Source organism: Limulus polyphemus, unplaced genomic scaffold (genome assembly GCF_000517525.1).
Source record: "Limulus polyphemus unplaced genomic scaffold, Limulus_polyphemus-2.1.2 Scaffold701, whole genome shotgun sequence".
NCBI classification, from domain to species: Eukaryota; Metazoa; Arthropoda; class Merostomata; order Xiphosura; family Limulidae; genus Limulus; species Limulus polyphemus.
In genome coordinates this window covers 292,350-318,273 of record NW_013666311.1, presented here as the reverse complement: position 1 = coordinate 318,273, position 25,924 = coordinate 292,350, and the positions used below count along the sequence as shown (strand labels likewise).

The 25,924-nt window shown below is 35.6% G+C and overlaps 2 long non-coding RNA genes across 2 annotated transcripts in view; both read right to left on the bottom strand.

The window, feature by feature from the left end:
- LOC111085896 lies at positions 1–22,830 on the bottom strand. The gene is made up of 2 exons (XR_002610666.1): positions 22,499–22,830; positions 1–2,107 (listed from the first exon to the last, which is right to left on the bottom strand). It is a non-coding gene; the product is annotated as an uncharacterized LOC111085896 (long non-coding RNA).
- LOC111085897 overlaps positions 1–23,970 on the bottom strand; it is a 95,656-nt gene extending 71,686 nt beyond the window's left edge. The window contains exon 1 of the long non-coding RNA XR_002610667.1: positions 22,942–23,970. This is a non-coding gene — a long non-coding RNA (uncharacterized LOC111085897). The remainder of the gene's footprint in view (positions 1–22,941) is intronic.
- Between the last annotated feature and the right edge of the window lie 1,954 nt (positions 23,971–25,924).

The window sequence follows — 25,924 nt, the reverse complement described above, 5'->3', positions numbered from 1 at the left end:
TCATTATCTAACGGTTTATTGAGATTTTTCAGTACATGTATTAAAACAGCATGAAAGGTGTTTCATATCAGTAATAAATAAAATTACAAAACAAAAATTATTGAGCTGTTCAAGAACTTTTAACACTTACGTGCTTAACCCCTTAATACAAAATACTTGAAGTAAATAGTCTTTCAATGTAACTCTGGGCCTTACTGACTGATACTCTTATAGTATTGCATCACTTAAATCTAAATGAAGTATTCACTGAAGTTTAATAAACTTCCAGTTGCTGTTGTTGATGGCTACAGTCACAAAGGGTTAAGAAAAATACCTTTAAAAACTTAGAAACTATTTCAAGTACAGTGCATTCCAACAATTTTAAACAATTATTATTATAATCTTTGATGAAAATCATGAAGTATTAAACCAAATGGCAATGTTTTTTTGTTTTTTTCATTAAAAAAAAGAACCAGAAATTAGTGTATTCTTATCCATCTCATGATGGAAAGCATGCATAATTATGCTGGTGACTTTGCTATTAAACTTAGCAAATGCTTCTAATCTAAAAAAAATACATAAAAAACAGCTGAATTATTACTTTATTTTTTCTCTTTATCAATTAGCTACTCAAGCAGAGATTTATAGTGTGATATGCTTATATGCATACTTCAAAGTTAGATTAATTTGAGCATTTAAAAAGGGGGAAAAGTAATTTCAATTATTAATATTTGTTGTATGATTAAGTACAAGAGCTGGTCTAGTACTGTTAAAAAAGGTAATCATCTGAATATAAATTTTAGTAACAATCTAATTAAAATACTTTTTCATTTCTAAGCAATTTCAGTAATACATCTAGTAGATTCCAGTTATGAGATGTATTTTTTTTAAACTGAAATGAATAAAAGAATTGCATTAAGCACTTTTTTGATACTCTTGCAGATTAAACCCCAGTGTTGTAACTTGTAAGAAGCATAACATGACATCAAACCAGAACCTTTAATTACAGTTATGGAGTTGATATTTCACCACATTCAAGCCTTACCCTACCAAACACAAAAAAAAGTAAACTCACAAATTACATTTTATAATAATATACATGCTAATTTCATATAAACTGATAAACCAATAGTACAATTTCATATAGCAAAAGAAAAAGTCATTTTAAGCACAAAAAAAAAGCCATTTCTTTCTGATAGTTAAGTTTACCCTAAAGCAAAACATTATCTAAATATGCATTAATTAATGAAGAAATAATTTAAATTAACATAGAATCATGGATACAGGCAAGATTACTAAATAAGTTGATATTATAAATTCTATATATATACTGTACAAACAATAATCTCAGAACATTTGTGGTCATTAAATGCAGTACCACTATAAACACAATTTATCCCATGGCATTTCATTAATACTATAACTACCTAAGTTCATATTTACACTGAAAACTGTACATAGAAATATTTCATTATTTGTTTGTGGACTGAAAGAAGTTTGATAATACATTAAATACTATTTATATTATAAAGTAGCCAAATAAGGTTCTGAAGTGAAAACTAATTTTTTAACCTAAAAAGTTTGATAATACATTAAATACAAATTCAATTATAAAGCAGTCAAAATAAGGTTTTGAAGCAATACCTAATTTATTTAACCTTCACACAAAATTCGGTAAGAAGTTTTAATTTGACAGTATACTGCTTGACAATAAGATATTTTTGAGAAATTATCCTATGATTTGCAGTTACAATGTGATAGGCCAATGAAGAACTAGGGTACACAGGAGACATTAACTTTAGAGGCTTATCAAATATTAACAGCATGATTTTTTTACATTGAGGAAGTACATCACAAGCAGGTGAAAAAGAAAAAGTTTTGGTTAACCATAAAAACATATTTTTGTAATTTATATCAAACTTTCAATTGATAAAGATATCGTCTACATCAGTGGTTCTCAATCTGTAGGCCATGGTCTCCCTTCAGTTGGTCTGTGGAAAGGTTGCATAATTAGTGAAATGAAGTGACAGCCTACCGTGTAGATTCCATTGTGGTCCACCAAGATAAAAAGAATTCGGGTGATCCACAAACAAAAAAGTTTGAGAACCACTGTTCTAGTTTATTCAGACTAAAAAAAGGTGTATGAAAAATTTTTAAATTTCCATTTGCTGATCTAAAAGTTACCAATTTAAGTTTAAAAACAATGTAAAAACATATACAGACAAAAGAAGTTCAGAAAATATGAATAAATGTCAGATGTAGAGGAAAATGATTGTGTAAATTAGCAATTTCTTACCTTCATGAGAATAGACTATTCCTATAAACCAACCATGACCAAACTTCCAGCCATTTATATTGATATTAGAACATAAAAAAGGTATAAATGGTAGATTTATGTATCCCATCTATTATAAATATATACTGAGAGTAGGTAAGAAGTGTAAAAGATGGCCTGAAATGTATGTAGCCTAGTATTTCAACATTACCAGACATACATATTATTGCACAAGTTAATTTTAAACTTATTAGAAACTTTATATCAAAAGTAAGAGAAATATATAGATCAGAAATAAAATGCAAGTTGTATGTTAATGAAGCCAATCTCATATTACAAACTAACTAAAAGTATTTAACATCATGAATTAACACACAAAAAAAACTAAAACCTATAATGGACAAAATGCATTGAAGCATTTTTGGTTGGTTACCTTCGTTGTTAATGGCATTTTCACAAAAATATCTCACAGTGTTCTGCCAACTTAGGTTTGTTATAAATCTATATTCTACGACTGCAATGCAAAATAATTCTGACAAGAGAAAAAAAGAGTATTTCATCACTTAAAAACATACAAAAACATTAGTCATTAACTCCTAAAATCCATACAGTTTACCAATACATGAAACATGAATATACTTGTGTGGCTATATGTGGGCAGTAGTGCACATCTGTAAATTAAAATAGATAGTAGTTACAAAAGATAAACACAAAAAATCATAACCTAAAGACACTGATCTGGAGAATTATACCAAGGTTCTAACACCAATTCTTAAGAAAACACAACACTAGCATAAATAAATTTCTATAAATCTTTCATATAACGATGAGTGATCAATGTAAATCAATTTCTTGACCTTATTGGTTTAGTAATAAAACAAATAAATAAATAATTCCTAATATATGTACATGTGATATGTATATATATAAAATTAATCAATAACTTGAAAAGATAAGTTCTACATGCATCCAGAATAGTGCCCTGGATGAAGACACTGCATATATAAACCACTTATCAGACACTACGTCTGAAAGGTATAAAGTACACCCAAGAAAATAAGTGATAAATATGAACAGCAATAAATAGCATTAATAATATTACCAGGAACTAATTAAACTGATAAGATCATGTTGTAGTATACAATACTAACAGTCACCCAACATTTTATAATTTTGCATTATTTCTTTATTGGATTAAAAAATAAATTAGGTTTTAAAAGCTCAAAGTGTTCTGTAAAACACAGTGGTTGAAATCCTGGTATTCTGGGGCTTTCAAGATTGTATTAACCCTTTCCAGACCAGTAAAATTCAAATGTTATACCCCGATTTTTTCTCTCAGGGTGGTAATGTTTAACCAAGTTGCATGAAAACTTTTAAACAATGCAGTTTCTTGATTAAACTTAAGAAAGCTGCCTGTAACTCAAGTTTAATTGTTTACACTCTGGATACTACATTATTCTTGTTTCTCGACGATGGTGATGCATATACTAAAGGAATCCAATTACAGCATTCATAAGGTATGATAACAGTTTTAATAATAAAATAATAAATGCTTAGTTTTACCAGTCTCTTGTGTTTGCATTATTTTTTAATTATTTAACTTAGATAAGTAATGCATATAGTTTAATAACTTTTGACTAAGACAAAATATAATGCAAATGAATAAACGAATTAGAATATTGGCTGGGAAACTGGGATTTGAGCAATTAAAATTCCAAAATTCAGAAAAAAGCTATCCCTAGTAATATATTTAATACCATACTTGGTAACAAGAAACATTAATATTTGCTACATAAATTAATCAATTTAATAATCAAAATACAGCAAGTGAAACCTCATTTGTAAAAAACGTGAGTTTCTGAGCTCTGTTTATAAACATTGTAGCAATAACTTGTTTGGCATACCTGTATTAGAAAATGGGAAATCATTAAATTCAAAATTAGAATTGTTTTTTTTAAATTTTAACTTGAACATATGATTAAAAATAGTTGTCTTAGTCCAAACAATATGCATTCTGTTATAAAATTGAACGACCTTCCTCTATTCACTCTTTATAAAGAGAATTGTCTAATCTATATACACCTACCTTCATTACTTTTGTTAAGAATCATTATCTATCTGACAAGTCTCTATTATTTTTGTGACTATGGAGGTGCTGGTGTTAAACTAGTGTAGAAATATCTAAATGTTACATAATTGAAAGATTTTATTTCAATACACTCTTTTTTTTCCGTTATTAGTTGTTCTCCGAGATATAAGATCAAGAAAATGGGGTATTTTTATAAATATATAACTTTTTTTTATTTCATCACTGTGTTATATCTTACGCAATGCAATAATCAGGCTTTAAAACAAGATAAGCCAGTTAGAAATAGCATTAACAATATCAATGAAAATATTTTGGTTTTCATAGAATCTGATGAATATGACACCTTTCTCATTCCACTATTTTGTAAAAACTATAGTAAAAAAACAAAAACTTTAATTTGAAAATGTACACTTTTATATGTGACATTATAAGTATAAATTATGGAAGATCAAGGGGCTTCTTAGTCCATCAAGGATGTCTCGACTCCCAACCTTCCTCAACAAACAGAAAACTAATCATTCAATACAACTTCGATCTTTGAAATATACATTGTTTTTCCCTCAAACTGCTCTTACTCCTCTAGATGGCAATTTGTTAATATTTACCATCCTCTTGAAGAAATAAAGCTACTTCAACAGAATAAGTGTCCGATCTTTCAATATTTATGACCTCTTACCCTCAGAATTAAACAAATAAAATTGATGCATCAAATTTCTTATAATTTTGAGCACTTAAATTAGATTATCATTTGACCTTTCTTTTCCAGAGAGAACAAGTTAAGATATCTCACATTATTCCTATGACAATTCACCCATCCCTAGAATCATCCTCTGAGCCTTTTCCAACAATTCAATATAATAGATGTTGGAACCAAAGCTACACACAATACTCTAAATATGACCAAACTTGCACCTTATACAACAAAACCATGACATTTTTAGATTTATAGTGAACATTTATATATATATATATAAACAAACCAAACTTCTGTTACTGTTACTACCTGCAACAGAAAACTCTTTTGAATGCTTCAGAACTGTATCAACCAATATCCAAAGATCTTTTTCCACATAATTAAGAAGATTCTCATCTACATTTGGTGTAATTTATATTGGGATAATCTACATGCATAACTATTCAAATAATTTAAGTCTCTGTAAAATCACAGCATCCTTGTTACAAAGAGACTGACCTAAGATATTTATACTGTACCAACAACAAACTTAACCATGTATCAACTATGCCTTTACTATTATCATTAATGTAAGCGAGGAATAGTAATGGTTCTACTGTGAAAAATCTCTCCTACCTATCCAGTCTGTAGTATATTCAAGTGAACTGAATCACTGAGAGCTAATGGAGAGGTTTGATAAATAACTGAAGATCTGTTCAAGATATTCATTACAGAGTATTACTAAAACTCTTAATTAAACGAGTTAATGATACATAGAATAATGAAACCGGACACCAATGTAGAACAAAATGTAAATTATTATTATATGATGTAACACAAACACATAATGTGTACTTGTAGTTCTTGCATACAACAGACAATCACCCCTACTGGCTCTTCTACATTCATAATTCAAGTTGAAACCATATACATGACTGTTTAAATGCCAGCATTCACCCAGCACAACATGCATTAGCCTCATGACTGGTCATTCTCATTACAACATGGGGGCTGTAACCTCTAGATATCACCTGAGGAAGTGGTGAAGGATACTACTGTCAACATTCTACACAATGTCATATTAAGCAATTTTCTCCCAAGATGGTTACAGGTATTATCTACTTTGAGAACATCAAAAGAACAAATGTGATTTAAAACAGAGCAATGTAAAAGTTTTCTTAACCACATGTTATATGAAACATACACATACTCAGAACAAAGAATAAATTCAGAATTAACACCTAATACTACAAAAAGATAGAAATGGATGGTTTATCCTACTTCAGGTTTATCTCAAGCCAACAATTAAAGTTTAAATACAATAAGTTTTAAAATAATGCTTGTAAAGAATTTTTTAACTCTAGCTTCCAAAAACAGACATCACAGTCCTTTAGCAAATATACAAAAATGCATCCGAAAATTACATCACATAATCAAATAAACAAAAAATAAATCTTTTAACACAGATACAAGTACACATTGACACAAAAATAGATCCTTTGACAACTAAAACCACCATTGAAAGTTTTTAACAATGGAAATCACAAGTTAAAACAATCCTTTAAGTGGTTGTTGTTGAGGTAGCTCTCAGGGTCTTTTTTTGCAGAGGGAAGCTCTGGCTTTGAAATCCTGTACTTTAGTGATCCCATGTTCCAGTGTCTTCCTGATGTGCTAATCTTGAAGTTGAAGCAGAGGCCCACTAGTTCACAATGGACAATGAGGATCATGCAACTAGTGAAGAGATCTTTGTTAGTTTTGTCTGATCATGAAAGGTTGTGATGGTCTCAAAAACCACCACGGTTGATGATGAATGTGGTGGTGTTGCTAGTCGAGTATCACTGGACATCTTGCTTCTACCTCCCTGATGTTCAGCTGCCCCTTGAGGTGACTTTAACTCTGGAAAGGTCTTCTTCAGGCTTGGGATATAATGGAGGCAGGCACACATCTGATGACATCATTGCTCAATGGTTTATTATCCTTCGATGAAGCATTGTAGTAAGGGCTCCCATTGCCAAGTTGTCTGACATTTTTCTTTCCTTACCATGGTTCTGCTATTTATGGTTCAGCCAATCCCCCCCTCCATGCCAGTCATCAAAAAATCTTCTAGCAAACCAAGCTCCACCATTCTGTCCAGCAAGGGCAAGATTGCAGGGATGTTAGTCTGCTCCAAACATGGTGGCTCAGCCTCAGGAGACTTCAACACCAAACCAACAATCAACTCTACAAGATCCTGAATGTTTGATATGCTTACTAGCAATGCATCTTCATCAATAGGCTTCTATAGGTGAAACATCAGGCTGGCTCCAGGTGTCCTCGGTTCAATGGAGAAGTCCAGCTCCTCACCAAACAGAAGGTTCCTGTCATCATACCAGCTTTACATTCAGGATTCTTGGAATTTTCAGTACATAAAATATTGGAAACAAAACCCACTGGCTGATGAAGAAAAGACAACCAAAAGTGTTCAGAACTTGACCTTGAATATCAAAGGTCAAAATTTGAAATGTAAAGTTGGTGAAATTTAACTGATCAATAGGTCAGCAAGATGTGTAGGCTGAAAATTACTATTACCATCCACTAAAAACTACCTTTAGAGGTTGAGTAATACATGAATTAACTTTCACGCTACACCTCTAAAGGGGTTAACTTACTCATGCTATGATCACTGTAGAACATGTATCCTTTATGCCCAGGAGCTGCTCAGTCCATGGGACTCATTGGGTTTCTACTTGACCAATATTTATTTAGTTGTTCTGCCCTCTACTGACATTCCCATGAGAATGGACAGCACACTACTAAATGTTAACATTTTCCTAGATTGAAAATGTATTTCCGATAGTACTTATCACTCACATAAATAGCTATTCGTGTTCAGTGCTGCCCGCTATATGCAATAAAATGTTTTACACATGCCACAAGTCTTCTATCTCCCCTCCATTGGAATTGACTGATTCCAATGTGTCTCTCATGCAAATCATCATGCGTCAACCCTCAGCCAAAAAGAGTGCGACATACTCTCATGATGCATGTGACTCCCTCTACTCAATTCTACCAAACAATCACCTTGAGTTTTGGCAGAAGATGGAAGCACCAGTTTTCAGTGAGGGGAAAGTATGAGGGGAGGTAAGTAAATACATTTTCAGTGTAAAAACATTATAATTTCTGATACAATACATTACCTCTTCTCACATAATTAGCTAGAATCCCACACTGAATAAGTGGAGGGACCAGTGTGAGGGAAAGAAAGAAGCATCTCTCGAAAGTGTCTGAAGGATACTCCCTAAGATGAGACAGTCAGATTCTAAAATTTGATGTGGGGAACCACACCACTTCTGAACCAGGTATACTCTTTGCCCATGGTAGAAAGATATTATATATATGGGCAGAAAACAGAGGAGCACATCCAGTTGGGAGAGAACTATGGCTAGAAAGTGATCCAAACCATGCAATATTTATGAAACTCAATCCCAGAAATTATAAAAGTGGGTAAAATGAAAAGGATGTGCCCCTAGGTGTAGAGTGTTTAGAGTGTGACGGACCACACATGGCAAGTCAACTACATCCAAAACCCATCCCACTGGGAACGAATATCCATCGGTAAGCCATCGACAATTCAAAACTTGTCCACAGGGTACTGGCATCTATGTGGGGGTAGGAAAGAGAATCATACCACAGACAAGTGGAATACAATCCAAAACCCAGGCCACCAGGAACCAACATCCATGTGAGGGTAGGAAAGAGGATCATACTGGTGGCAAATTAACTATAATACAAAACCTAGCCATCTGGCAGGGATAGGAAAAACGATCATATGATCTTCACCTCAAGTTCATGAGACTGGAGGGAATCTAGTACCCCCCAACACATGAACAGGGCACATGTGAATATCAGAATATGATAAATTGTTAGATCGATCCAGGAACCCCATATCTACATAATCTAAATCATCTCCCTCAAAAGTGAAATTGACTGGAACCACCCCAATGCATTAAACATCCTCAGAATAAGAAACATCAAGGAATAGCTGATGGGAAAGAACTATAACAATCTGCAATTACCTCCACCGTAACCCACAACACTGATGGAGTATAAATGAGGGAGGAATATAGCCATCTGAAGTACACATGTGAGGACTTATGTTGATTGGTTCTACTCTAAATCCAAAACCCGACCACTACGAACCGACATCCATGTGGGGGCAGGATGAGGAATCCCAATTGAAGGGGTGAACTGCAATTTTGATTTCTCACTCCCATTTGTTTTTAAATTTCATATTGGAGGATATCACTTCATCTACACCAGCAGAACACCACCACCCTACTCTCAACAGAGGCTTGGTAAATTTGACCGACCACATGACCTCTTTGTACTCGTTTAAAGTTTTCATTGATTTAATACTTCTAACTTTCAATATAGTGTGTATGTCTTCATAAAATTTCACATACAAAAAATAATATTTTTCAATGAAGTATTTTTAATAAAATAAAGATTTGTCAAAGAATATACTGAGTATTTGTTTTGAATAGTTTGTGTGCAAAGTAATTTTCATGATAAAATTAAAAATACATTTCCTCATTTAAAATATTTCAAGTTTCCTTTATGTAATCCCTAAAACCTCTAAATGTATTTCAAACTTTTTTTCAGTAAAACTTTATAGCTTATCTGTTATTTTCTCTACCCTATCTCAAAACGGAATAACTCAATTTTATCGACCTCGTACCCACCAAAAAGAAATCGAAATAAACCTAAATTACCTTTTTCCTTTCTAGAACGACTTCAAATTGTAACATGAAACTACATTCGTTTATCCTAAGTAGCTCTAAGTTCACAATAGCGTACATCTATTTATAAATAAATTTTATTGTTTATTTGCCCTTTGAACTGTGACTAACTACTATCCGTGCCATTGTAAATTTTAAATCTCTTGGGAAACATGCAGCTCACAATTATATTATCCAAGAGTTGCTCGTGTGTGTGTGCCTCGTGAAACATTTTTATTATAATATTATTATTAGTTATTTTACCTAATCTAATCACAATTAACCTAAAAGGATCCATATTTTTATATTTTAGTTACTTTTATAAGAATAAAGATGAAAAACAAGAAATAAAATTCTTAACCAATCTTCTTTTTTCTTGCTGTTGATTGTTGAAGAAAGTTAACCTTAATTATTTTATACTAATGATAGTAATACACTTAATTTTTATTTAATTAAATAATGCACCAAAGAAAACAGACTAATAACATGCAAAAAGTAGACAAATTTCCTTTCCTCTCAAAATTTTTCTGGCTTTTTAACTATGTGACATGAGTCATTACAAATTCATCCAAGCTAATCATTAACTTTCTCACAGAACAATGTTGGTACAAATTATGGGAGGAAGACAAGAAAGAAGTCAATCAACTGAAGAGCCAAACCCAATTGGTGAAGGAGAAAGGGGAAAGAACACGAACAGAGGACAGATGCCAAGGAAGAAAGAAGCAAGAAAGGATATCACAGAAGGAAGCTGTGCAGGCAATATAACACAGAAGAGCGTGTATAAGACATAGAAGTCTATCCAGATTGGGATGAGTATAAAGGTGTGAAACGGAAGGAAGAAAAAGCAGCTAAATGGAGGAATTATCGTTACAAGCTGCCAAAGTGTTAGGGAAGAAAAATGATCCAGAGAAAAGAAAAGATATGTAGAAGGATAAAGAGTACATGAAACATCGATGGCAAATAAACAAACCACTGACATCGAAAGGCAAATAGGAGAAGGAAGGAAGACATAAGGGCAGGTGAAACAAGGAGCACTGGGAGAGTGGACCGAATGTAGGGAAAGTGAGGCAGTGCAGGACCATATTACTATCCCCCCATACAGAAGGGCAGCCTGCCATGGTGGATAACAAATCCAGAAAGAACACATCACAGGAAAAGTGTAGGAGAGGTAAATACCTGCAGGATCAGAAAAAAAAAGAAAGATGTGGGAGAGGACTGCCCGAAAATCCAAGACCAAGGAGAAACAAGACCCCCAATCCAAAAGTCAAAAGAGAAAATCCTCATGACAAAAAACAGTGGGTTGATCAGGGGAAAATCCTGGACCCAAAAAATCAATGACAGAAAAATTCCATCTGCATTGAGAAACTTCCATGTAGGAAGGGCAAATGAAACAAACCAGAGGCTAACCATTGGGAAAAGTTGGATCACACCTCACCAATGACCAGAGGACCAAAAACAAGGCATAAAGACAGAAGACAGGAAGGTCTGGATGAAACACCAGTAACTGAGGGTGGCAAAGAAGGAATGGAGACAGAGGAAAAGGTAATGGAGGTCTTATCATGTCAGTATCCTGGAGCTTCTTGCTATAGGTTGTGTTTTGGTTTATTTTCTCCATCTGGCCAGAAATCATCTGGTAATGATCCGAATTTTCTTCAGTGGTTGCTATCTCAATCACCAGGATGGCACCTGTTCTCCATCCTTCTGTATTCATACGTTGGATCTCTTGGGACCCACATGCACGACATTCCTATCATTGCATGTCATGTTCTGGATGCTTTTGCTCTTGTCATGGATTAGATTCCTGTCCAGACAACATTTATCCCAAGAGTGGTCTCTCAATTCTTTTGTTTTCCATTGGCTTTGACTTCAGTGGTGTATTCCTCATCTTGAGGCTTTTACTACATCCCTTAACCACAAATTACATTGGTTTTGGTCCCAAGTTCCTCGTCTTCTTTCTCTGGCTATCAATAATTTTCAGCCAGGATTGGACCTACACATTTGTCTATCTTCTTGTTCTTCTTCTCCAGGTGATTTCATTCATCTTTGACACTCCATGTTCAGTCCTTCTGATAGCATTTTCCTGACCATCTTAGCCATGGTTTCCATGGCTTCTCCAGCTCCAACTTCCTCCTCTTGGCTGCAGACCAAAAACCCTGAAACTACCAATTGATCAACCCATGCCCCCATTCCCAAAGGGAAGCATTTATGAAATCCGAAAAACTGGATGAGGAGGAGGAAACAGGTCACAGCTGATGTGTGAGTCATATCTAATCACAAACATTGATCAACAACAAGGGTAGGAAGAAGGGTAATAAGAGCCAACAAAGGATCCCTGCGAAATTCCAGTGGTCGCAAAAATCCCACAAAAGAGCCCGCATATGAGCTTGACCTAAGGGGATAAGGGCTACTATGGAAGACCACATTCCTAAAAGCAATAGAACTTCACAAGCTGTAATTGAACTGAAAACCCACAGGACAAAGTCAAAGAAAAGGGCAGGCCCGACTGAGATGTGTGTGGAAAAAGAAAAACACCCAAATGAACAAGATATTGGATAGGTTGCAGTAAGGACTTCTCCAACTTGATTAACAGGCCATCAAGGCTGCCTCCAGGAGCAGCTGATAAGGGTAACATGCGGATTCCTATTCAGAACAAGAGAACAGTAGCCAATTGACCAAAGAAAGAGGAAAGTGCAACCCGAGAGCATATGAGTAATGAACAAATGCTCTGAATGCCTGATAAAACATACTTGCACACAGGTAAAGAAGGAAAGGACTTGGCTTTGACCTTCTCAGGCGAAGAGGAGAAGGCTAGGCCTTGTTGAGGTAAGTGTTGAAAAATACTCCCAAATGGATAAGACACTACTTGTTGGTGAGATAAGACTTCTCCAGCTTGACAAGCCATCACAAACAAGCTGACTCCTGTATGAGGAAATGGGCATGTTAGGGAAAGGCTTGTTGGGATAGAGATAAATAGAACCAGTTGTCCATATAATGATAGAACCCCAAACCATGAGTATGAAAATGGTGGGCAGAGGCTCTGACCATATGTTAGAAGATATATAGCACTGATGCTAAAATGAAAGGTAGAGCACACAACTGAAACCCTTGACTCTTGTGAACAAACCAAAGATAACATCTGAATGCAGGAGAAATGGGGAAGTGAAGTTAAGCATCTGAGATGATGACCTTGGTCATCCAAAGACCTAGTGCGAATGACTAGCAAAAGGTGAGGAAAGACTCCATGGTGAACCATGGGAGGATGAAGAAATTGATGACAGGATGCCTATCCCTGGTTTTCTTGGGAACCACGAACAACTGGAGAAGAATGAAATACTTGTTCAATAGTGCCCTTGTGCAAAAGGTCATGAACCAGCTCCAAGAGATGCTAGCATGAAATGGAATCCTGATGAGAGGGGAAAGAAATAGGTCATGAACATAAAGAGGGACAAAAAATTGAAGGAATTGCCCTTTTATTAAAATCTGAAGAACCCAGAAGTACGTGGTGAATGGGTGCCACAGGTGAACAAATCTGGCTAACAGTGCCCCCACAGTGACAGAGCCAAAGGGGTAGTCAAGAACAAAGCTGGTGTCAGAAAACACAGCAATGGGCAATTTGGAGACTTGCAGTAGAAACCCCAAAAAAGGCACTGGTAGATTGGAGGATGCAGGAGAGCAAGAAATGGGAACAAAGGTAGGAGAGGTTTGGAAAAGATGAGAAACAAGGGAGGAATGTTCATGTGCAGCCTCCACCAGAGACTCCAAAGTATCAGGATATCCCCAAAAATAGATGGAGATATCACAATTAGCAAATATGTAGGCAAACGTCAGCAAACGTGAGACAAGAGGGCATCCATACCAAGAAGATTCCAACAAACAAAGCAGTCATATATGAAGGGATAAAGTAGAGAAAGATAAGTGTGCCAATGTGGAAAAGAGAAGGGTACATGTATCTGCCAAAAACCCTTCAAGAGAACTGTGAATAGCCTAAGAAAGGAAGTGGATGGAGGAGAGATAATAGGTAAGATACCTTAGAAATCATGACCAAAGAATCTGAAGGAGAAAGAGGGAAATCTAGAGGGGTAGCATGAGATGGTTCATCAAAAGGTGAAGGTGGGAAAAGGCTGTCCAAATCCTCTTCATCAGGACCAGATTCCCACAGAAATAGGAGATCTGGTTGAAGTTCTGGAGACATATAAGGCTGCAAAATAGTTTAAAATTTGCAACGCATCATGGCCAAAATCTCCTCCACAAAAAGTGTGGAGCCTGAAGCTACAAAAGCAGTAAGTGGTGGTGGATGTGTAGTGGCTGGATCCATAACAGAAGACACTGTAATAAAATTATGTGGAAATAGAAAAATATTCCACAAATTATAACTAAGCAGCAAATAAATTACAACAAACTAAAAGCTGTCAAAACACATTAGAATTAACCAAAAGTGCACAAGAGAATTGTAAGCACAGAACAAAAATTGAGCATGACTGTACACTGTAATGCCAAATTGAGAAGTGATGATAGTGCTCTACAGTACAGAGAAAGTCAGATGTGCTAGGAGAGTGTGTTGCACTCCTATTGGTAGAGAGTTGTTGAATGATATGGTGCAGCTATACCACAAAGAATCATGTGAAGGTAGGTGGAGACATTAAGGCTAGTGGTGCATGAAAATTGCATATAGAGAGAGAGCAGCACAAGTCAAGAAGTGCTATTATGAGAGAAGAGGTAAGGTATCATATTGGAATTATACATTTTTTTTCTTTATATTCCTAACATTAGAAAAGTAATAATTAAGCTTTTATTTGAATCTACTATGTTTATCCTTAAAGCTTAAACTTATGTTTAAAATTATTATTTAACTTGTTATGCTCTGAATCTCTTTTTTTTTAAACTGCTGTTGTCCTAACTATTATATCAATTTGGTTTTTCAAATTTACAAAGCTCATTCACCATTATGCATGTTTAGTTTATCTTTTTATAAGTGTGCTTAGAACTTCTTCAAACATTCTGCTACCTAACTTGCTATCTCTAGCATAAAATTAACCCTTATCCTGGAAATTCTCCCATAGGTCTATCAAACCCACCTGTTGCACTAAGAAAATCCCTGATAATCATTTAATGCTTAGATCCTGCTAACTAATTCACTCCTGAATCTTAACAAAGGGAGTACCCTCAAAAGGGTTACACATCTGTTTCTATCACTAAACCTTTAAGAGTTCTCTATACTTATTAAGCATCTTTTCCGATTTACAGTTTCCAACATCATTTGCTCCAGCATGCACTACAAAAGCAGTGTTTCTTGGTATCAGCAACTACACTGTAAAATATGTTCTATAACATCCTGTAATTCTAGTCCTAGTCTTTCTATGCTTCTAAATAGAACTTTATCTGTGTACCTTATGAGAGAGTCCTCCATTACATAAACCTATTGCTCATCTCTTTCCTTGTTGCACACAGCCAAGTGTTAAAATCTATTAGAGACCAGTACCTTCAGAATGCTTACTGAACCTTTCTGTAAAGCTTCAACTTTTTACGACTTTGCAACCTTCTAAACTCAGCACACACATTCTCATCCTCTCCCCAAAACAACTTTTACCCTAATTCTATACAATTCCTTTTTTGTTTCCTTAATTCCAATCTACTATTTTTATCCTCTAATAATGTAATCTTCCCCAAAGCTACCTCCAACTTATCCTCAAATAAGCTCTGAAATTGTAGTGCACTGGTTTTTTCAGCTTCCTGAAAGTCACAATCAAGCCCATAATTTTCAAACATAACCTACTATAGACTTCTGTTGCATCTAATAAATTCAAACCCATTTACCCCTCAACTACCTCTAACCATACTGAAGTTGACTAGCATTTATTTTCTATTTCTAATCTACCCACCCAGTAACTGTACATTTAACTAAAATTAAACTATTTTACAGTTTGTAGATTAATTAAACAATAAAATCCTTTGCTGAAATGTTACGAACTTATCGATGAAGTTTTTGCCAGCAGTTCAGAGAAGTCAAATCTGACCCTGGAGAAACTGTATTTCAGTTTGTGGCATGTCTATGGTAATACATCACAAACTGGACTGATATGGCCTGTGAAGATAGTTTTAAAGGACTAGCAGATCTACTAATACGCAAACAATTCAAGACAGCTGAAATCTCGCTGATCCTAAAAGAGATAGCATACATCCCAAGGGACTTACAGAATAGAGGACCAGAAGGGAGTGCTTGTATTGGATCCATCAAGACAGTTCTGCTGGAGAAGTTAAACATATCATAGTAGCAACAGAATACCGGACTCAAGTGATAAAGTTGGCTTATGAGTCAATTGTGGGAGGACACCTAGGAGCAAAGAAGATGGTAGACAGAATCACCATCAACTTCCATTGGCCAGGTGTCATTGCATATGTGACCAGATTCTGTGGGTCGTGTGAAATCTACCAATAGAAAGTGTTCAGAGGGAAGGTAGCCAAGGTGCCACTGGGTGAGATGCCTCTCATAGAAGAGCAATTAAGCAGAATAGTTGTGGACTTGACTGAACCACTAACACCTGTATCCGAAAAGGGCAACAGGTACATGCTCAAAGTAGCCGACTTTGTGACATGCTACCCAGAAGCCATAACATTGCTGAAGATAGAGAGAGTAGCAGAAGCCCTCCTGAAAGTGCTCTGTAGAGTAGGCTTTCCAAAAGAAGTGTTGAGTAACAGAGGGACCCAGTTTACCTCAAAACTGATGTAAGAGGTGTGCAGACTCATCAGAACTAGGCAACTCTTTATCACCCCATACATCCCAAGATGTAATGGACTTTGTGAGAGAGTCAATGGAGTCTTAAAGAGCAAGCTGAAAAAGACGTGCCAGAAAAGACCATATGACTGGGACAGGTACCTGCAGGCAGTATTATCTGCTTACCAACTACAGGATTTTCACCCTTCTAGTTACTGTACAGAAAAACAGTACAAGGTCCAATGCAAATATTAAAAGAATTGTGGACAGGAGGAGAAGAGTCAGAAGTGAGGAGCACATGCCAGTATGCATTAGACCTCAGAAACCGAATAGAGGAGACTTGTCAATTCACTCGAGAAAGCTTGTACGCAGCTGAAGGCAGTCAGAATCCCTTCTATGACAAGAAGGCTAAGGATCAACATTCTAAGGCCGGAGAGGAGGTCTTGGTTCTGCTACCCACAGACAATAACAAACTCACTCTGCAGTGAAAAGGACCTTTTAAAGTGCAAGAAGTGGTCAACAAAATGGACTATAAGGTAAAATTGGATGTAATGACCAAGATCTATCATGCCAATATGTTGAAGAGATACTTCAAGAGGGATGAAGACCTAATGGGTGCAGCTATTGAGGCACAGATGGATATTGCAGGTGTGGTTGTAATAGATGCAGAACCTGAAGACAGCAATTTTGTCATAGAAGATGAAAACCTATTAGACTTAAGACCACTGGGTGGAAATGAGACATACAAAGACATCAACAACAGTGAAGAACTGACTGGCAGGTAGAAGAGAGTTATAAGATCTACTGTGTCAGTATGTAGATGTGTTCACAGATAGACCAAGCATGATAGACCTTATGGAATACAAGATCAAGACCATAACCGAGATCAAGTCAAGGTGAAGCCCTACCAGATGCCTTATGCAATGAGAAACCTAATCAAGCAAGAAGTTGAGGTGACAACATTAGAAGCCAAAATCATTAAGCCATCAAATTCAGTCTACTGTTCCAAAGTGTAATCATTAAAAATGTGGTGGCTCAAACCACTTCTGCACAGTTTTCCAAAAGCTGAATCTCTTGATTAAATTTGACTCCAAACCTATGGCAACTCAAAGGCTATCATGGCAAAATTAGATGGGGCCAAGTTCTTTACCAAGACTGACCTCAGTAAAGCTTATTGACAGATCCCAAAGGATGAATAAACAAAAGAGAAGACAGCTTTAGTAATACCAAATGGATGCTACCAATTCAAGAGGATGCTGTTTGGGTTAGATCACTCAGTAGTGACATTCAATCACATGATGAGAAAGATGTTGCACAAAATCACCAACATTGAGCAATCTGTAGATAACATTCTTACCCACACAGCCAGATGGGAAAAACCACTTGAAGAAACTCAGAGAGCTGTTCAGGTGAGTGAGGGAAGCAGGTCAGACCATCTAAGTTCTACATCAGCTATTCTGTGTTGGACACAAGGTGGGGGAACAACAGATAGTTATGGAAGAGGAGAGGCTAACCTGACATACAAGATGCATCAGCTCCAACAATCAAGTAGCAAGTCAAATCCTTCCTGGGGTTAGTGGTATACTACAGGAAGTTCATCCCAAACTATGCTGAAGTCACTGCACCACTGACAGACCTGACCAAGAAAGGTCAACCCAACAATATGAAGTGGGAACAACCACAGCAGATGGCATTCCAGAAGTTGAAGAACAAGTTAGGAAGTTCAACAATCTTTAGAATGCCAGATTTCAACAAACTGTACAACATTCAGGCCAATGCACAAGACATTGGAATTGGAGCATACTTCTGCAATAGAGTGAAGACAGACTGTTTCCCGTAATGTACATCAGGTGCAAAATCAACAGTGCAAGAATCATGAAGTGGGCATTGTACCTCCAGAACTACAGGTTCCACATTGAAGCCATCAAGAGGAATGTGATTGTTGGTGCAGACTGAACAAGTATATATTGTGTATGAACTGAAAACAGTCTTCATGTATCAGGCCTCGACAAATATTTTCAGATCTAGGAGTCAGCCCAGAAACTCAGGAGCCAGACTTGCATAACCTAACATCACTACTGTTTATACTAGGAAATGGGGGGGGGGCGTACGTATATTTATTTACTTTCACAGCAATGAGTGCATGCTAAAGGTCACATGACATCAACAACCACATGATAGTATAACATGAACTGACTGACTTTGGTCCCGTCCAAGTCTCAACACATGCACTGATTGGTTGAATTGAGGGAAAAAAGAAAAACAAAATAAACCTGTTAGTTGGACTGCCACAGTGGGAAAAATTATAGTTTGATATAAAAAGTTAATAAGTAAAGTTTACTGATGGCATTTAACTTTTTGGTATTTTTAGGTGTATTGTGGGATGCAGAGATAATAAAGCATTACTTGGATTAATTGGTAAACTGAACAAATATTTAGCAAAATATTTGTTTGTTTTGATTGTTGATTTGTGGTTATTAAAATATTCCCATATAGTTGTTTTAATTTGACCTACATGTTGAAAGTTGCATTTTTGACATTGGATTAAGGAAATAATATTTTTTGTAAAGCAAGTTAATGGGTTTAGTGATTTTGAACTGCTTTTGGTTGTCTTCATTGGAAAATTTGTCCATTTCCTGCACGAACTTGCAGGTTTGGCATCGCTTGCTACTGCAAGGATGACTTCCACCTGGTGTCAACTTAAAGTTAACTTTATCATGAACTAAGTGTGAATGCAAAGTTTTATTTTTTCTGAAAGAAATGACAGGAACTTTAGTCAAAATGGATTATAGTCGATCATTAAGTTGAAGGAAGTAAAAGTGTTTCTTTAGTATCAGGGGTAAATTTTTAAGTTTTTGGGTAATAGATAATAACATGAGAAGAATTGGTTTTAGGTAATTATCTCAAGACAGATAGATTCACGTGATATATTGTTAGCTTTGTCGAGTTGTTGGATGATAGTGTTTTGTTTATAACCTCTTTCAGTCACAGTCTGTTTCAAAGAATTAATATGATGATCATAGTTCTTACTGTCAGAGCATATATTCTTTAATCTAAGTGCTTGATTGAATGTGATATTGTGTTTGGTGAGTGGAGAGTGACAGCTTTGAATATGTAAATATTGTGGTTTATCCATTGGTTTTCGGTACAAATCGGTATGTAGAACATCATCTTTTAAAGTTAGGTTTAAATCTAAGAAACTTATTTGGGTAGTGGAGTAGTCTATAATAAACTTAATAGAACTGTGGAAGGTGTTAGCATGTTGATAAAAGGACAGTAATGAATCTTTTTCTCTTATTCAAATAAAAAATGTCATCAATGTAATATCTCCAAAATGTTGGTTTGTCTGTGCCAAATTTCCAACAGCTCCGTCTCTAGATCTCCCATCTTGTTTGAATATAGCACTCATTATTAAATTCAAAACCATTAAGTGTAAGTACTAGTTCAGCTAAGTCTGTAATAATTTGAGTGTTGGGTTTGTCTAGTTTTAGCAGAGAAGATTCTATGGCTTTTAGGTCTTCTTTGTGGAGAATGTTTGTATAGAGAAAAGAAATATCCAGTGTACGGAGAATAGTGTTTAGAGGAAGTTTTCCATTGCTGTTAATGTCAGAGATCATGTTTAGAAAACGTGTTCTATCTTTAATGTATGACGTCAAACGTGGGGGGGGGGATATCTTTGATGTGTTGATCAACATAAGCAGATAAGTTTTCAGTAGGCATATCACAATTAGAAATAATAGGACGACCAGGATTGTTGGGTTTGTGTATTTGTGGTAACATGTAAAAGCAACCTGGAACTGGGTGTTTCGGTGAAAAGAACTGTAATGTTTCACAACTGATGTGTTGGCTTTTCTGTAAACTACATAGCATATCTTCAATAATTTTAACAAATTGCAGTGTGGGTTCCAAATCTACCTTTTTATAGTGGTTTGTGTCATTAAGTTGTAAGCAAGCTTTGTTGATGTAGTTGGATTTATCTTGAATGACAATGGCACTGCCTTATCAGCTGGTTTAATATTGCTTTCATTTTTCTGTTTCAGTGAAATTAGAGCAGAATGTTCAATATAGGAGAGATTGTTTCATACTTTTGAGTCAGAGTTAATAGCTTGAATTACTTCATTTTCAACTGTAGTAATAAAACTATCTAGACATGATTCTCTGTTGGCTAGGAGTGACCAGAAGGATTTTTCTTTAAACGGTGAGATAGTCATTTGATTGTGAAATGTGTAAGGTAATGCATTTGGGTTATCATAGTTTGGATTACACATTTATGTTAGGCGGGAACCATCTCAATAGTGTGACTGATAAAAGAATATTGGCATAATGGTAGACAGGTCACTCAAGTCATGGAAGTAGTTATCTGACAGGAATTAGTCAGGATCGGTTAGTTTCTCTTAAGAAAAGAGTAGAAGGTGATCTTATTGAAGGATAAAAGCCAGCAATTTCTTTGTGTTATATTCTGAAAACAACAGAACTGGAGGACACAAATTTAAGAGTTGTAAAGAACAGGCTAGGCTACAGTTAAGAGTTTTATTTTATAACAGAGTGACTGGCTTATGGAAAATTGCCATAAGCATTTACAGAGAGTGGTACTTTATAAGTTTTAAAGGGGAATCAATAATTTGCTGAGAAATAAAAGATGGTTTTAAGTTTTTCTCAATGGTGAGTCTGCAAGGATAATCTTGAAGGATTAAATTGTTCATTGTTGTTAATATATTAGGTTTTAATATGCTAGAATTAAGTGAAGTTCAAATTCAAATTCCTATAAAGAGTACCAAGAACTAAACTTCCTTGTTCACTAAATCTAAACATACAGCTTTAGTTACGTGGTAATAGAGACATGTTTCTACTTTGGAATCACCAATTTTTCTGACACGTTTTTACAATGAAATTTCAAGTATTGGTGTTCAAGTAAAAAAAGGAAACTTGCTATTAATTTTGGCTAGATTTGTGGTTCCAAACCTGTAGTATGGGTAACCCAGAGATATGTGGGTACAAGAGAACCTTCGAAAAACATTTATTAAAATAAACTATCCCTCAAGCCTCACGATTTACAAATCTATTCCACTATCCAAGACTTAACATTCTCATATTGTTGACTCACCATAGAATGCACACTGTGGGTTCCATGAATTAACAAAGCCACAAGACATTTCAAAATTTGCATTTTATGAATTTGTCCATTTGAAAATCTCTGAAACACATTATTTCTTTTGATGTACCATTTTATTAATATTTTTATTATTTTTTTAAAATATTTTACAGGTTTGTGGGTTATTTTGCTGGCTAAAAGGTCTAACTGGGGGTAAATGGCATACAAAGGGATGGAAACCACTGGACTAGGTGTCTGCCCAACATAAATCTTCTTTGGTTTAATATTTGTAAAAGAATGTTATTCTGATTGAAGATTTCACAATTTGGTTTTCAAATTTCACTGGATCCCTAGGCTATAATAGTATAATATAGTAAAAAATGTTCTTTTAATTTATAAAAAAGTACATATTGTGGAGTTAAGTCTTTCTCATTTTTTTAAAATTTGAAATTTATAATAAAATTTACTTTGATAATTTTTGGAAGACAGAGCTGCTCCTTCTGCAACAAATTTTGTTATACTGTATCTACATTGTATTTTAGTGATAAAATATTTCTAACATATGAGAGGCATAGGCAGAAATATATAAAACTTAAATATATTTCATATATTCATGGGTGCGATCTCCACGTCAACCTTCCTCCACAATCCCCCGTCTACGTACATGCATATACAGTTCTTAAGCCTAACGACACATTGTGACACTTGTATTAGTTGTAATATTATCAATAACATGTCATAATCTAACAGTAATATATATATATATGCTTTGCAATACAGCAGTGCCAGTTTGGCAAATACATATAAAATACAATTTCAAATGAATAAAATAACAAAAATAATTTTGTATCACTACATCATGACCTAAATCTGCAGTATTGTTTGTTTACAATTTCATACTTTAACAAAACGTATACTTACCGTTTCGGTTACAACTTACAAGTCTGCTTAGATTCAGATGTCTAAGTACACACTAAAGACTAGAAATTATCATTATAAGAAATATGAATACAAACTTCAGATAAGAAAGTTTTAATGTACCTGACGTTTCAACCTACTTACGTCTTTATCAAGAATTAAATGTCTACATTTGAATCAATTTTTAACAGTTCGCTTAAGCCTAAAATCTGCCATTTTTTTAACCCCATCATGCATTCCGAGCTTAAGTTACCCATGCGCATTATATTCTGTTTTTCTTAATTATTACATTAATGTTGAAAGCGTTAACCAAATCATGCGTTGTTGGTTTACGACCTTTTTATTAGGAAATTAGTTGTCATAAATTACAACATTCACATTATAATCAGTTTATATGATAAACGTCTGATGAGAATCTCATCATGCGAAATTTAAAATATACAAACCAGGTTGTAAGATGGATGAAGAAGTTTCCTTGTTGCCACGAGGAAACTGCACGAGTCACGTGGGTGATGTCAATTTTTAGCTCACTCAGTTTCTAATTAGAAGACACAATTACTAGCTAGCACTACCCCCTGGCACGGTTTCTTTAGCATATTAGAACAATACAACTTTGCCCATAGTAGAATCTCACGTATGAGTTCGCTCACACACTTACATGCACGCGCACACACACACATATATATTTATCGATTTTGTTGGGAGCCAGAGTAGATCAGATTGCTTCGTTTTTGCAACACTATGTGTCACATTTTCATCGCGCCGTATATCGCCACCCCAACAGACAAGCATTAATTCGCCCATTGTTAATGACTTGCGCCGGGATTTGGTGTCCTTCCATGGTCACGACAGATCTGCGTTACTCGAGGTGATCATTCAGTCGAGGAAAGATCGTGACAATAATATCGTGGTTTAGAAGAGCTGTTATAGTTATCGTCTGCATTGAAGATTCGACGAAACAACTTAGCAAATCCATACAATAATCAAGTCTGTAACTACTAATAGAAGAACAATCCAAATAAACAACTAGCCACTGTATGGATTGTAACATATATAGTGACAGTTGTTACAAGGAGCGACTTACTGATTGTGACAAGGTAAATTTATCACAAGCTTGTTTATAAATTCGTAATAGGTGTTTGGTGATTTAGTACTGTAATGTACTTATTAAATGATTCAACATATGTTTGCTTAGTTATTTTATACAGCTTGATTATTGATTTATATTAGTTTAATTTAGTTATGAAGAAATCTTGCCGGAAAGATGATATAGCAGGGACTTAACTTTTTTTCTTACTTTAAGAAGTTGTTGTACTATATTATTTCTTATATATTATATAGGTTATACGTGCAAAACTTTAATTAAAGCATTCGTACAACGAGAAAATATTTTCCTGATAACAGTAAAGTAAAAATCAAGCTCTACCAAGGAATCGCACCGTCAGCCAACAACATTACATGAACAGTTACACCTAAAAAAACCTTACATGTGGAAAGCAGGGTACTCCCTCTTAAGTCTTGTGCCATTTGCTTTGTTTGAGTGGAGAACACAGTGCGAGGGGTCATGAAACGTGATGCTCAGGCCCTTTATAATCGTTCACCCCCTCGGGCCCGTCCGGGACATCTTTGTTTATTTTCTTAGGGGTTGGCCTCACACACAGGCGGCGAAGTGTGGGAAGAAAGCGCGGTCACCATCGGCCTTTCGACGACAGACACTCGTTGCAGAACGTTCGCCTGCTCCGCCCATGACGACCACTGTTAGGCCTAATATCAATGAGTTTTCACATACGCGATCTACTACTACTACTAGTGAAGCTCTCCGTTAATCTCATCTTTGCATGTGATGTAGAGGATGAAAAAAGAAAGATTTGTATTGGCTAAAATACGACATATCTCTGAAATCACACAAACTCTTGGATTAACGCATATTCACGATTTAATTATCATAACGCTAACGTATACCAGGAACGTAAACCGCTCACTAAAGATCCTTCCCGTGTGCACGCCACAGATTGGCGAAGTCTGGCGGCGTGTGTCAAGAGTTAATATCATCCGAAACCGACTACGAGCAGCCTTCACTTGTAGTGCTGTACTGACTGACCAGTAGTTGTGATGTAACTGTGGTCTTCCAAATCTCACTCTTACGTTGGCTTGAGGCTATTGGTTGGATAACGTAAGTACCGTGTTCTTTTAATGGTAGTTGCTCAGTACCTGCTGCCACCAACACTGGACAAATTCCTTAACGTTTTTCCTTTCCGAGTTTCTCAAATCCGCGGTTTTTGTTGTTGTTTTTGTATTGAAGACTGTTTTTTTTTTAAGAATCATATAAAGTATTTATCAACCATACAGTATTGTAGTGTTCAGCAAAACACCTCTGGTAAATATATAGTTCTGAAGTGTCCTGCGTGTCTAAAATTTAAACTCGTGCTTTCTTTTTAAAACGACAGCATCCAGGGAAGTTATTTTCAAATCAAATAGTTAGTGATGAACCCCAAATTTAAGTTGTTTTTAATTTTGTTTAATATTTATGCTAAATAAACCACTTATCAGAGCCCGTTTGATATGAAGAATTTTCATATTCGATTTGTCGTTTAAATATATTTCTGTGTTATAATAGGTAACGTTTTAAAAAATATAACTGCATCAAAAGAGAAAATTACGTAATTCTTTTCACGGTTCTGGGTAGTACTGCTGTTTAAGTAGCGTAGAATACTGCTCGCATGATTTCTATTTCTTCTGCATGTCTAGCGCCAAGTTAGCATTTGAAGCTCTAATGTAAACTGCTACCGCCCGCACTGCTGGGCGTGTAAACGCTCATTTTACAATACGCAGGAATTCATTGGTTGGGTGGTGAGACGTCGAGTTCGCTGCGCGGGCACAAGATAGTGCACACTTAGGACAAGGGCGACATTCTGGGATCTGTATTATTTTTCTGTAAGATTGACAGTCCTAGACATAAACAAGAGACGATCTCGCCAATAAAAACGAAGAATCGTTTAAAGTTTGAGACTGAAATGAGTGTGTCAGCAAATGCATTGCTAATAAACGTTAGAGCAATGGTGAGACCTCGTCCCAGTCAACCAATCTGTGACTGAGTGAAAGCATTCATTTAGAAAGAGATTTGATTTTAACGTTTGAATATCATAATAAGGTCAGGAACCATGGCAACATTGAGCTGACTTCCAATCATTTCATTTCAACCCGAGGCCTAGCGCTGAGCGATGCACCTACAGAAAGGTATGTATTATATACGTTCATTTTCCATGATGTTTTTTTTTTTTTTTTCTTCCCTCCATTCCTATGAGAAAACACGATAAGCCTGTCCGGGTCGGGAATGTCTCAAGAATGAGGCAGCAGTGAGGAAGGTTCCGCTGGCTTCCTGGGTCGTCTTCCTACCGCTTCAGGCCGAAAGAGCTTGCTGTTTTTACG